Genomic DNA, 12,114 nt, shown 5'->3' with positions numbered 1-12,114 from the left:
CCAATGTGGTGGCTTAACTTGCTGTGCCACAACTCCTACCTGCTACAGAAGTTCTTGTTTAAAGATTATGACATAGCAACAATTCACTTTTTAAAATCCCAATAAACCCTTTCTTTCACATATAATGCTAAGATTGTGATAGCCTCTAATCAAGGATTCTGAGCCAAGTGGAACCCCTGCTTAATTTTCTTGCTCCATTTCCACCTTTTATTCATGGTAAGATTCTATAGTTTCTGAACTATAATATTAACTAAATATAACTTTCAGTATATATATATGTCTTATTAAAACATATGCATGTGACTCCTTCCCACTACTCTATTATCCACCCGAAACTTTTCAGAATATACCTTAAGTACACATGAGCATATTTCAGCTGTCCATGCTACACTGTACTCATCTTCAGATGAAATCAGGGTGTATTTGTGGTAATAGTCATGATCTGAATCTCTCATTCATACATTTTTTCTTATTTTTCCTTTCCACTCAAGAGTGGTCACCTTTCTTTTTCCTCCTCAACAGGATGGCAAAGAGGGAGTACAATCAGAAGGGATATGGTTTATAGCAAGAGGAAAGCAAAAACTATAAGCTCAGAATGTGGTCCTCTAGAAACTCCATCATCTGGGAAACATGAAATTAGCTAACCATGCTGTCCTGCCCCAAGGAATATTTCTAGCCAATGCAAGTTCATATGACTCTGTCCTGCTATCCTTAGCATTACCAAGCCCCAATTTATTAATCCCAGTAATAGGAGCAGTGTTCATTGTAGTGGTTACCTAAAACCCATATTGGAAATATCTCTGGGTTCAGATCCCAGATCTGCCCCAATTTAAGCATTCTACTAAGGCATACTCTGGAAACCAGTGGTGATGGCCAAAGTGCTTGGGTCCCCTCCACACATGTAGGAGAGTTAGATTGAGTTCCTGGCTCCTGGCTTCAACCTGGCCCATTCCCAGCTGTTCCAGGCATTTGAGGTATGAACCAGTAAATGAGAGATCTCCATTTATCTGTCTAACAATCTTTATCTCTGTATCTCTGCCTTTCAAATAATAATAATAAATAATTTTAAAGCCAGTGATGAGAGAATAGGCAAATCAATACATTGTTAATGAATGTGTACTCAATATGGAAATCAAGTCACATTTAATCTGAGTCTACCGAAGGCACATATTCATGTCTTTAATGCTGCATGAGCTGTGAAAAATGCTCTTCTTTGGGGACAAAGTATTGAGATCTAAACCTATTAAATTGATTTTCTATTTTAATATCCATGTATAAAATAACAGAATTAAAAAAAATTTTTGACAGGCAGAGTGGACAGTGAGAGAGACAAACAGAGAGAAAGGTCTTCCTTTGCCATTGGTTCACCCTCCAATGGCCGCCGCGGCCGGCGCACCGTGCTGATCCGATGGCAGGAGCCAGGTGCTTATTCTGGTCTCCCATGGGGTGCAGGGCCCAAGTACTTGGGCCATCCTCCACTGCACTCCCTGGCCACAGCAGAGAGCTGGCCTGGAAGAGGGGCAACCGGGACAGAATCCGGCGCCCCGACCAGGACTAGAACCCGGTGTGCTGGCGCCGCAAGGAGGAGGATTAGCCTAGTGAGCCGTGGCGCCAGCCCAGAATTAAAATTTTAATTGTGCTCAGTGACAACAAAAATATACGATAGAGTACCATCCAAGAGAACTCAGGGTCATTACTTTAGCTGGATAAATTGAACTTTTTTTTTTTTTTTTTTTTTTTTGACAGGCAGAGTGGACAGTGAGAGAGAGAGACAGAGAGAGAAAGGTCTTCCTTTGCCGCTGGTTCACCCTCCAATGGCCGCCGCTGCAGCCGGTGCACCGCGCTGATCCTGGCAGGAGCCAGGAGCCAGGTGCTTTTCCTGGTCTCCCATGGGGTGCAGGGCCCAAGCACCTGGGCCATCCTCCACTGCACTCCCTGGCCACAGCAGAGAGCTGGCCTGGAAGAGGGGCAACCGGGACAGAATCCGGCGCCCCGACCAGGACTAGAACCCGGTGTGCTGGCGCCGCAAGGAGGAGGATTAGCCTAGTGAGCCGTGGCGCCAGCCCAGAATTAAAATTTTAATTGTGCTCAGTGACAACAAAAATATACGATAGAGTACCATCCAAGAGAACTCAGGGTCATTACTTTAGCTGGATAAATTGAACTTTTGATTGCAAGCAGAAAGAATTTGAATTCAGGGAATAGTCTCTTTCTGCAAGAGCCAGAAATAAATTTATTTCCTCATAGATTTCTCCTTGCTGTCCAGAGGAATGGTGCTGAATTCCATGTATAGACCCAAAGGGCATACATTTTTTCATGTCATTTTAATAAATACTTCAACAATATTTTTCTTTTCGTCTTTTAAAAATTCTTCAGTAGTACAAACTACAGTATAAGCAAAGGAGTTTTAACAAGGAGATGAAAAGTACGAGTATGTGGATATGATCAGTAGAATAATTGTCCCCCAAAGAAGTCCAAGTACAAACCTCCAAACACTTATTTTGTTATCTGTTGCTCTCTTGCATGACAAAAAGGAATTTTAAGATGTGATTCTGTAAAGATAATGAGATGGCAAAGTTATCCTTCATTGTCTGGAAGGACCAGAGGCAGTATTAGGCACTTTCATAAGAAGCAGGCAGGAGGGTAAGAGAGTAGATGTAAAGACAAGATACAGGTAGAGAATAGAGTGAGGTGAGAAGAGGGAAGGGAGAGAGAGGAAGATTTGAAGATGCTATCCTTCCTACTTTGAAGATGGCAGAAAGCACGACTCTCCAGCAGAAAAATTCAGTCCTCTACCTTGATTTTAAGACTCCTGATCTGTATGTCTATTAGATCATAAATTCGTGTTATCTTAAATCATTGAGTTTGTTGAAATTTGTGGTAGCAGCAATAGGAAATTAATGCAATGAGTCAAAGGGAAGGATTAAAAAAATAGCATAAACTTCCAACTGGGGACAGTAAAACCACCTGTTCAGGTTTGAGACTGTAAGCTGAAACTTAGTCAATCAGAACTTGCAGAACATAACTATGGCCCACATAGAAATGATATGCAATATGAATCTGGGGATGTAAACTAATTAATAATGTGTAGAAGAAACAATAGAAGCACATTATATTCACGCATATATGATTTAAACAAAGAACACATCTTCCTACTTTTCAAAAATGCAGTCTCCATAAAAGAAAATATGATCCACTCAAAGAATCTAGGAGCTTCCAGATCTAATGACCTTGTCCAGTACCATTCATGAGTAAATACATGACTGAAAGCACACAGAAAAGAAAAAAAATGCTTTGAATATTTGTTACATTTTCTCTTTCTCTTCAAGTTTGCATAAACTGAACATATTACACTTAGAAACTATACAAATAGTTGAAGGTGGCATGAAAGTTGTTGTAAGCATATTTTCTAAGAAATGTATATTTTTGCATTTGAAATTAGCCATAGCTTAGCAACACCAGTTTCCACATTCAACCAAATGAAGAGCTGCATATGGTGCTGTGATCCATGTACCGAAACAGCACCAAGCAGAGACACCCAGCAGGGTGCGAATGCGAGAATCTCAAAACTTGGTGATTTTCTTGTTGCTGCTGCTGTTTCAAATCGTTGTTTTCAATTGAGAGCATCATGCCTTTAACATTAGTTCAATATTGGAAAAAGCAAAAGTTCTTTATGCTTAACAATGAGATGGTGCTTACAAACAATTGCTTAAAATCGGGACTATTATTATAAAATATTAATTTCAAAACTTGAAGAATAAGGAGATCCAGCTTAATCTCCTGATTCCAGTACAGTTCACCCTCTCAAATAGTCAATGGGGATGTCTATATTCCTCTGGAATTCCCTGAACATGTCAGACAGAGGGTTCATCTTCAAGCCAGGTTAGGCTAGAGGATAGCTCCTGCTCCGTCTTTATTCCTCTGGCACTCTGAGAGGAGTATTTAATGTTTTCTCCTCCCAAAAGTGCTCTTCAGTGCTGACTTCCAGATATCTCCTTCAGGAAGACCGGAAATGATTGGTTTATTTTAAAATCAAATGCAAAATAACTGGGGAACTATCTAGTTTAATTTTTAAATAAGTTAAGATGAACAAGGGCAACACCTAAACAGCCATCCTCACATATGTTACACTGTCTCCAGGAAGAACAGTTTGCATTGGTTTGGGGTGAAGAATGGTAGACATGAGGAATTCACAAGTACTGTTCTGATGCATTTTCATGTCTTCCTCCTGCCTTCTTCAGGCTGCTTTGTAAGGAGTCTTGAATGCAAAAAAAAAAAAAAAAAAAAAAAAAAAAAAGAGTTTGTGGAAAATAAAGGGAAGGATCTTTAGAACAAGACACACATGTACTCAAATCTCATTCCTGCTCTTCAGTAGTTGCAATACGTTGGGTATAGTATTCTCTCTTAGGTTTAGGTTACTGATCTGTTAAATAAAGTAACATGAGATAGCTTGCAGCATTATTATAAGGTGACTGAAAGAGAAAGCAACTATTCCCATCTTTCATATTCTAGAAAAAGTGGCTGTTATTAAAATCCAGCAATGTCTGTACTGTTAGTATTGCATTAGAATTTCATGTTCTATTTTCACTGTTCAATATGTGCATTATCATAAAGTTATACATTTTCTGTGGCTGAAACAACAATAGATATAAAGGTTATTACTTCCAAAAGCTGACCCATCGAGTTAATCCATTATGGAAAGAGTAAGAGGCTTCCCTTATTACAGGAAGGAAACAAACAAACAAAAAAAGCCAGTTTTCTGTGTTGAGAAATTGTGAACTGATTAATTCTTAATGGCCAGGTAGACAGATCAATCACCTGCCTCCCTGGAGGACTCAGTTTAGAATACTGGCCAGCGCTGCTCCTCCCACATGCTGGCGACTGTGACCACGTGGCGTGTTTCCCTGGTATCCACAGTCCATTACAACACTCTCAGCTTATGACGCTTTGTTTGGTCTGTCAGACATCTCAAGGTGTGGCTGCCCTCTGGTGGTAACTGCTTTCCCCACATCCAAATGTGATAAACATTTTTTTTTCCTACTGCATAAAGCCAAGAGAGCAAACCAGTTAGTTAAGTGACTAGTACTTAAGTTTCAGCACCCTGAGCAGCTCCCTAGTGAATAGGACCCGTTGTCTTGTGCTGAATTTTTTCATCCTTGGTTTCTGTCACCTGAAGCACTGTCAACATTTAAGATACTTATCGTTTCCTTTCTGTATTCTATTTCCAAGGCTATCTCAGGTAAGGCAGATTGCAAGTACCTCGTCATCTGGCTGCCTTCAGCAAGCTTTCCAATGGACGCTCTAAAAAGAGACATACAGAACTGAACACTCAGGCTGCAATGGAGTCAGGGTAAATCAGCACTGGAATGCCGCTTCCCAGGCACTGGGGCTTGCAGCTCACAGAAAGCCACGGCTCAGCTCTCCTCTGCTGTCCAAATCCCTCTTCAGCCTCTTACCAACACACTGTACTATCAAAAGGAAATTTCTCACCAGAGTGGCCTCCGTGTACCTCAAATTCCATAGTAAAAAGTAAAACTAATTCCCTCCAAACCTGCCCCTCCTCCTTCTATACTCAGTGCTTTGGCTGAAGACTCCACAATTTGCTCAATTCTCAGACTGTAAACAGGCTCTTTCCTAGTTCTAGACCACCATTAGGTCCATTTTCAATCACTCTCTCTTAGTCGTGTGTCCTTCAGCTGTGTATCCTCTCCCTTCTGCATCCATCACCTCTCCCCTAATTATATCTGCTATGCATACCTATCAGTGATAACACCACCACTCAAAATAATTTTCCCTGTCTTCAAATGAAAATCAGAATTCATTGGCAATTTGCTCTGGGCTCTTCACAATCTGCAGAACCCAACATGCTTTCCCAGGCTCATTGCCCACATGGCCACGTCACCACATGAACCAGCTCCAGTTATACCACAGACGAGCTTTCCTCTGTATTTGTCCTTCAATAATGTTAGATTCTGTCTATCCAGCTCAAAGGATATCTCTACTCCAAAAACATTCCAGGTTCTTCTTCAATGCAGCTGAAGTAATGATTCTCATCTCTGAACTCATATAGCATTTGTTGACTCTGTGCTTAAAGGATATATCACCCCATGTCAGAGGTTCTACAGATACATTTAGCCCCGTGGGCTTTTGTGTTTCTTAAAGCTGGGACCTCATCTTATAATAAATTTTTAAATACAGCACCACACATGGTGTTGGCCATTTGATGAGTACTTAAAAAGGCTTTGTGAATTAAATCTAAATATCAACACAGCTGAAAATCACATAGCTTTTAAAAATGGTGCAGTTATATTTGTGGTCAACCAAATTTTCACTTATTACCTTTCCATCTATTCTAGCATGAAAGTCATATCTCCTTTTCATATAACTACTGAAAATGATTTCTTTAAGAGGTGAGGCCACCTAACACTACCAATAGTCAATGTTGGAGTTTGTCTGGGTCTCAATCTTAGCATGGTAGTTAAAAAGACAGTCTCTGAAATTAGATGTCTGCATTTAAAAATCAATTCTATCTTTTATTAGACTTCAGACATGTTATATACACCTCTATAACCTATTTTGAATGTGTAAAATTGAAATAAATGAAAAGATTACCTATCAATTTTGTTATTGTATCTAATTGGAATAATACATCAAAAATATTTAGCACAGTGCCTAGCAAACAATAACTGCGCTGCAAATGCTTGCTGGAGAAATACTCATCACCCATTCATCTCACATCTCATGCATACTTATTATACATAAACTTTCACAAGATCAACAGTATGAATCATAGTGTGCAAATACCTTGATGAGAAGCGAATTCCACTGAGAATTTCTTAGTTTTATGAGTGTTGCTAATTTGGCCTAATTCACTCTAGATACAAAATGTTGCCGACTCCTTGGGAAAGCCAATCCTTACACAATGCCTGTGCTAATAAATAAAAACTGTAGAACATTGAATTACTGCATTATGTGAGCTAAATTCCAGGGAATCATATTGCAGTTTGGTAAACAAATAATTTCTTCAGCTGGAATGCAATGCTGAAGAAATTAGGAAACTAATATCCCCAAGTTGACAATAGAATGCTTTGCCATTTATCTTGCATGTGTGAATACCATAATTTTTTTTAATACAACAAGAGATCACCACTAGTATGCACTCTGTGGCTTTGTGCCTCAGTCTCCTTACATGTTATTTTGGAATCATAATGACAGTGGCCTGTTCAGAGTTGTTTTGGAGATAAAATGAGCTTAACACACTCAAAACAAGTGATGATAGCACAGAGAGTTTATAGAAAACATAAGCAAATGAATATATAAAGAGGTAAAATAAAACCATAGAGCCAAAATCCTTTCTGCTTCGCCTCACAAGATCATTTGCTGTTGGAATTATGCAGTTATGGTAGTATTAAATATGGCTATTTAATATATGACAAACAGGTTAAGATTTACATGGAGAATCTGGATATTTTTGAGCTTAAAATGTATATAAAGAGTAATAGTTCATCTGAAAATTAGCTATTTTGTCTGTCTACTTGAAACTGCTTATTTGAGGGGTTGATGTTGTGTAACACCATATGGTTGCTGGTTAATGTCCTGGGTGCTCCACTTCCACGTCAGCTCCCTGCTAATGGCCTGGGAAAGCAGCAGAGGATGGCACAAGTGTCTGGGCCCCTGCCACCCTCAAGGGAGACCCAGAAGAACCTCCTGGCTCCTGACTTCAGACTGGCCCAGTCTTGGCAGCTATGGCCATTTGGGGAGTAAACTAGCAAATGGAAGATCTCTCTTTCTTTCTCCCTCTCTCTCTGTAACCCTGATGTTCAAATAAAAATGTCATTTTTAAAAATGATAATTTGAAACAATTTTGCTTTCTTCTTATCTTAAAAATCACAATCAATAATTATCAGGGAAAAATCATATTTGTTCTCTTGATCATTCAAGAACTTAGTAAAGTTTACTAAGTACCCAGCACTGGTAGTGTAATTATAGAGGCAAAGTAATTGTATACTCACCAGGTATATTATAGTGAGCAAATACTATTACTTCCTACAACCTGGAGAATTCTTATCACCTAGAAGTAGACTCATATTATATTTCCCCTTGCATCCTGGAGGTTACTCTGAATTGGCTGGCCAGAAACTCCTTGTGTATTTGCTAAAAATACCTGCTCCAAAGCCCCACCCAAACTCACTGTATCAGAAATTCTCAGGTTGTCTCCTAGGAATCAGTATGCTTACCTAGCTCTACCAGCATATCTGGTTATCATTGGATTTGGAGCAGTTACTTGAATGCCTGGTAAACGTTTTTGCACATAATAGGCACTAGGTTGAAGGCAATTTAGAGTTTGAAATTGGGGATTCTTATTTCAACTTTGGGCTTTATTCTTGCCAAAAGTAATTTTGGACGTTTACTTAATATCTTTAAAACCATTGGTTTCCTTGACTATAAAATAGAGTTAATCATATGTAACCATTAATTACTTAATAACTATGAAGTTTAAATGAAATCAACATTAAAGTGCAAAACATAATGCTTGACAAAGACATGTACAATATGACTTGTAAGGGACCGGCGCTGTGGCTCACTTGCTTAATCCTCCGCCTGAGCACCAGCATCCCATATGAGCGCTGGGTTCTAGTCTCAGTTGCTCCTCTTCTAGTCCAGCTCTCTGCTGTGGCCCGGCAGGACAGTAGAGGATGGCCCAAGTGTTTGGACCCTGCACCCACATGGGAGACCAGGAGGAAGCACCTGGCTCCTGGCTTCAGATTGGCGCTGCGCCAGCCATAGCGGCCATTTAGGGAGTGAAACAATGGAAGGAAGACCTTTCTCTCTGTCTCTCTCTCTCACTGTCTATGACTCTACCTGTAAAATAAAAATAAAAAAATAAAAAAAATAAAAAAATATGACTTGTGGCCGGCGCCGCAGCTCAATAGGCTAATCCTCCACCTAGCGGCGCCTGCACAACAGGTTCTAGTCCCGGTCGGGGTGCCAGATTCTGTCCCGGTTGCCCCTCTTCCAGGCCAGATCTCTGCTGTGGCCCGGGAAGGCAGTGGAGGATGGCCCAAGTGCTTGGGCCCTGCACCCCATGGGAGACCAGGAGAAGCACCTGGCTCCTGCCTTCGGATCAGCGCGGTGCACCGGCCGCAGCATGCCAGCCGTGGCGGCCATTGGAGGGTGAACCAATGGCAAAAGGAAGACCTTTCTCTCTGTCTCTCTCTCTCTCACTATCCACTCTGCCTGTCAAAAAAAAAAAAAATGACTTGTAAATATTAGCCTATATGAATGTGGTACTATTTTAATAAGTACATTTAAAAAAGGATGATACATTTTAAATTTTTTATTGTGATATTAATATGAACAGAACAGATTTAATGTAGTTCACAGATACAATTCTAAGAATATAATGATATTTCCCTTCTGGAAGGGATATAGTTGTTTTAATCAAATGGCCTTTTGAATGTGTCCTTAAATATATTATCATCCTTGTTCTCAGGAACCCTGTAAGGAGACGTGACATCACTAAATATGTCTACCTTCTGCCACTCCTGTTAATATCAGTATCAACAACATACTTTTCTGTAGATTTTTTATTGCTAGAATGGCACTTCTAGAAGAATCTTGTCTGTCCTTGGGCAGACAATGGAACTAGGACATTTGTATTCTGTCAATGATATTGTTTGAGATAATTCTTTAAAATAAATCTTACATCAAAAGATTTTGTAGGAAATCCTGACTGAAGTACTTAAAAGTTTCTTCTAAAATTAGATAATATTCCTAACAGAAGGGGAGCAGAAGGTACTAATGTGACTTGGGAGTTTCTATTTACCCCATGTGGTCTGGTTTTCATGTATTGATCAAGCCAAAGGCACCTTGTATTACACCTCTAAAAATGCCCCATGTGTAATTTTTAACATTTAAAAAGACCTAACAAAATGGGAGCTTCTGAATGATAACAGTGCACCTCTCTTATCAACTGTTCATTGTTTAGTTCTCTTTGAAACCTAGAATCCCAGAGAATATTGATCCTGGCAAATAATACAGAAGAGGGTAGTTTACATAATGAAGGTGGCTATTTTATATTCACACTAGATAAAAACATCAATTAAAGTATCAACTAAACTGTCCATATAGACTCCTTATCATGAAACATTAGCATTTCCAACATCATTAAGTTTCTGATTTTATCATTGTGTAGTGAAATTAAAATAAAAAGCAGATGTAATTTTGTCTTTCAAGTAAGGACTGAAGGAGAAAACTACATCAGACACAAAGAAGTTGACCATGGAACTGTGAGGAAGTACAACTTTTGTTAAGGCTGGGTTATAATCCATTTTGTGCTCCTTAGATTGGCATACATGGCTTTAGACAAATAACTGTCTATCTGAACAATACATATTTTTGTCTATAAAATAAAAAAGAAAGTGTGCCACAAGATCATAGTAAATACTAAACAACATAAAACCAGATGTCCACATAGAGAATAACCTTACAACTGGAAAACACACCCAGCTAAGCAAATAGCAAATAACCCTTAATTTTAGGTTCACATATAGAACTATTATTGTATATTCCATCTACTTATGGGAATAATTTACACTATGCAATGGTATATGCTAAATTTAGATGCATGGCATATTTATGCAAAAACAAGTTCTTCACTGCTGTTCTATCAGACTTCTAGGAAATGTCAGATATTGTCCTTTGCACCAGGAATAAAATAAATAAATCATAGACTGGAGTTTACAGTCCAGTGAGGAAGACAGTAAACAAGAGAAATACAATAATTGTAAATACAGTGTTTCTTTGATCCCTCCCTCTCTAGCATCTGTAGATAGTATGAAGTCCAAAATTTCATGTCTTGGTTGAACTTCATTCTAGCTCTTTCTTATAGAAATATGGATTCTGGACTACAGATATCATCACAGTTTACTGAACTGGGATTAACTATAAATATTTGTAGAAATTCAATGTTTAATATTTAAAATTTAATAATGCAATGTTTCAATGAATTGTAGTTGATGATTATTAATTAGGTTTAAAGTATATAATATAAAATTTCATAACCTGATAACCATATTTTCTTATAAATAAATCAGATAAATGTGAGACAGTAAATCTTAATCAAATTCTCATCACTATCTGTTGCCTGGCATCTCTTTAGAATAGTGAACATAGTTATATTACTACCTCAGAAATTCCTGACTACATTTATTTTGTACTAGAAATTTGTAGAATAAATTTGATTTGAATACTACTCTCAATAGAGAATTGTGATTGTTTAAAAGACAGATATCATTTAGGTTACTGGTAATCATAAAATATTTTCTGAGAAAATGACATTATCCTACCAGTATTCAGCACTTAAATGCCATATAACTGTTGTAATATTTATGTCTATCTCATTTTATGAGCAATCAAAACTTCAGGGTACACATGTTCACTTCCAATATAAAGGAATAAAATTAACCTTTGTAAGCTGTTTTCATAATTGGTAAACTTTTTGAACTCATTTATTAGATCTGGGATTTTTTCATTAAAATTCCTTAAGATTTTCTATGTAGACACAGCTTCTGTAAAGAGGGAAAGTTTTATTTCTTTATTTCTGATCTTCGCCTTTCATTTATTTTTCTGGCCTATTGTACTAGCTAGACTTTCCAACACTATGATGAATAAGAGTGGTGAGAGCAGACATCTTTACTTTGTACCCAACCTTAGAGGAAAGCATTCAGGCTGTCTTCATTAAGTATGATATATGTTGTGGCTTTTGGAAGATGCTTTGTATCAAGTTGCAAAAATTCCTCTCTTTTCCTATTTTTCTGATAGTTTTTGTCATGTTGGTGTTTTGAATACTGCAAAATTATTTTTCTGCATTAACTGGTATAATAATGTGGAGGTTTTTTTTTGTTTAATCTGTTAGTATAGTGAATTACATTGACTGATTTTTTTAATAATGAACCAGCCTTGCATCCCTTGAAGAAAATCCACTGGGTCACGGTATGTAATTATTCCCATATACTACTGAATTTTCTATCATAGTTTTCTTAACTAGATTTGCAACTATATTCATGAGAGACGTTGGTCTATTTTTTGTTCTGTTTTTATTTGGTTCTATAT

The sequence above is a fragment of the Oryctolagus cuniculus genome, chromosome 2 (assembly GCF_964237555.1).
Source record: "Oryctolagus cuniculus chromosome 2, mOryCun1.1, whole genome shotgun sequence".
Classification (NCBI taxonomy): domain Eukaryota; kingdom Metazoa; phylum Chordata; class Mammalia; order Lagomorpha; family Leporidae; genus Oryctolagus; species Oryctolagus cuniculus.
The sequence above is the reverse complement of the archived record's forward strand: the minus strand, read 5'-3'. Positions refer to the sequence as shown.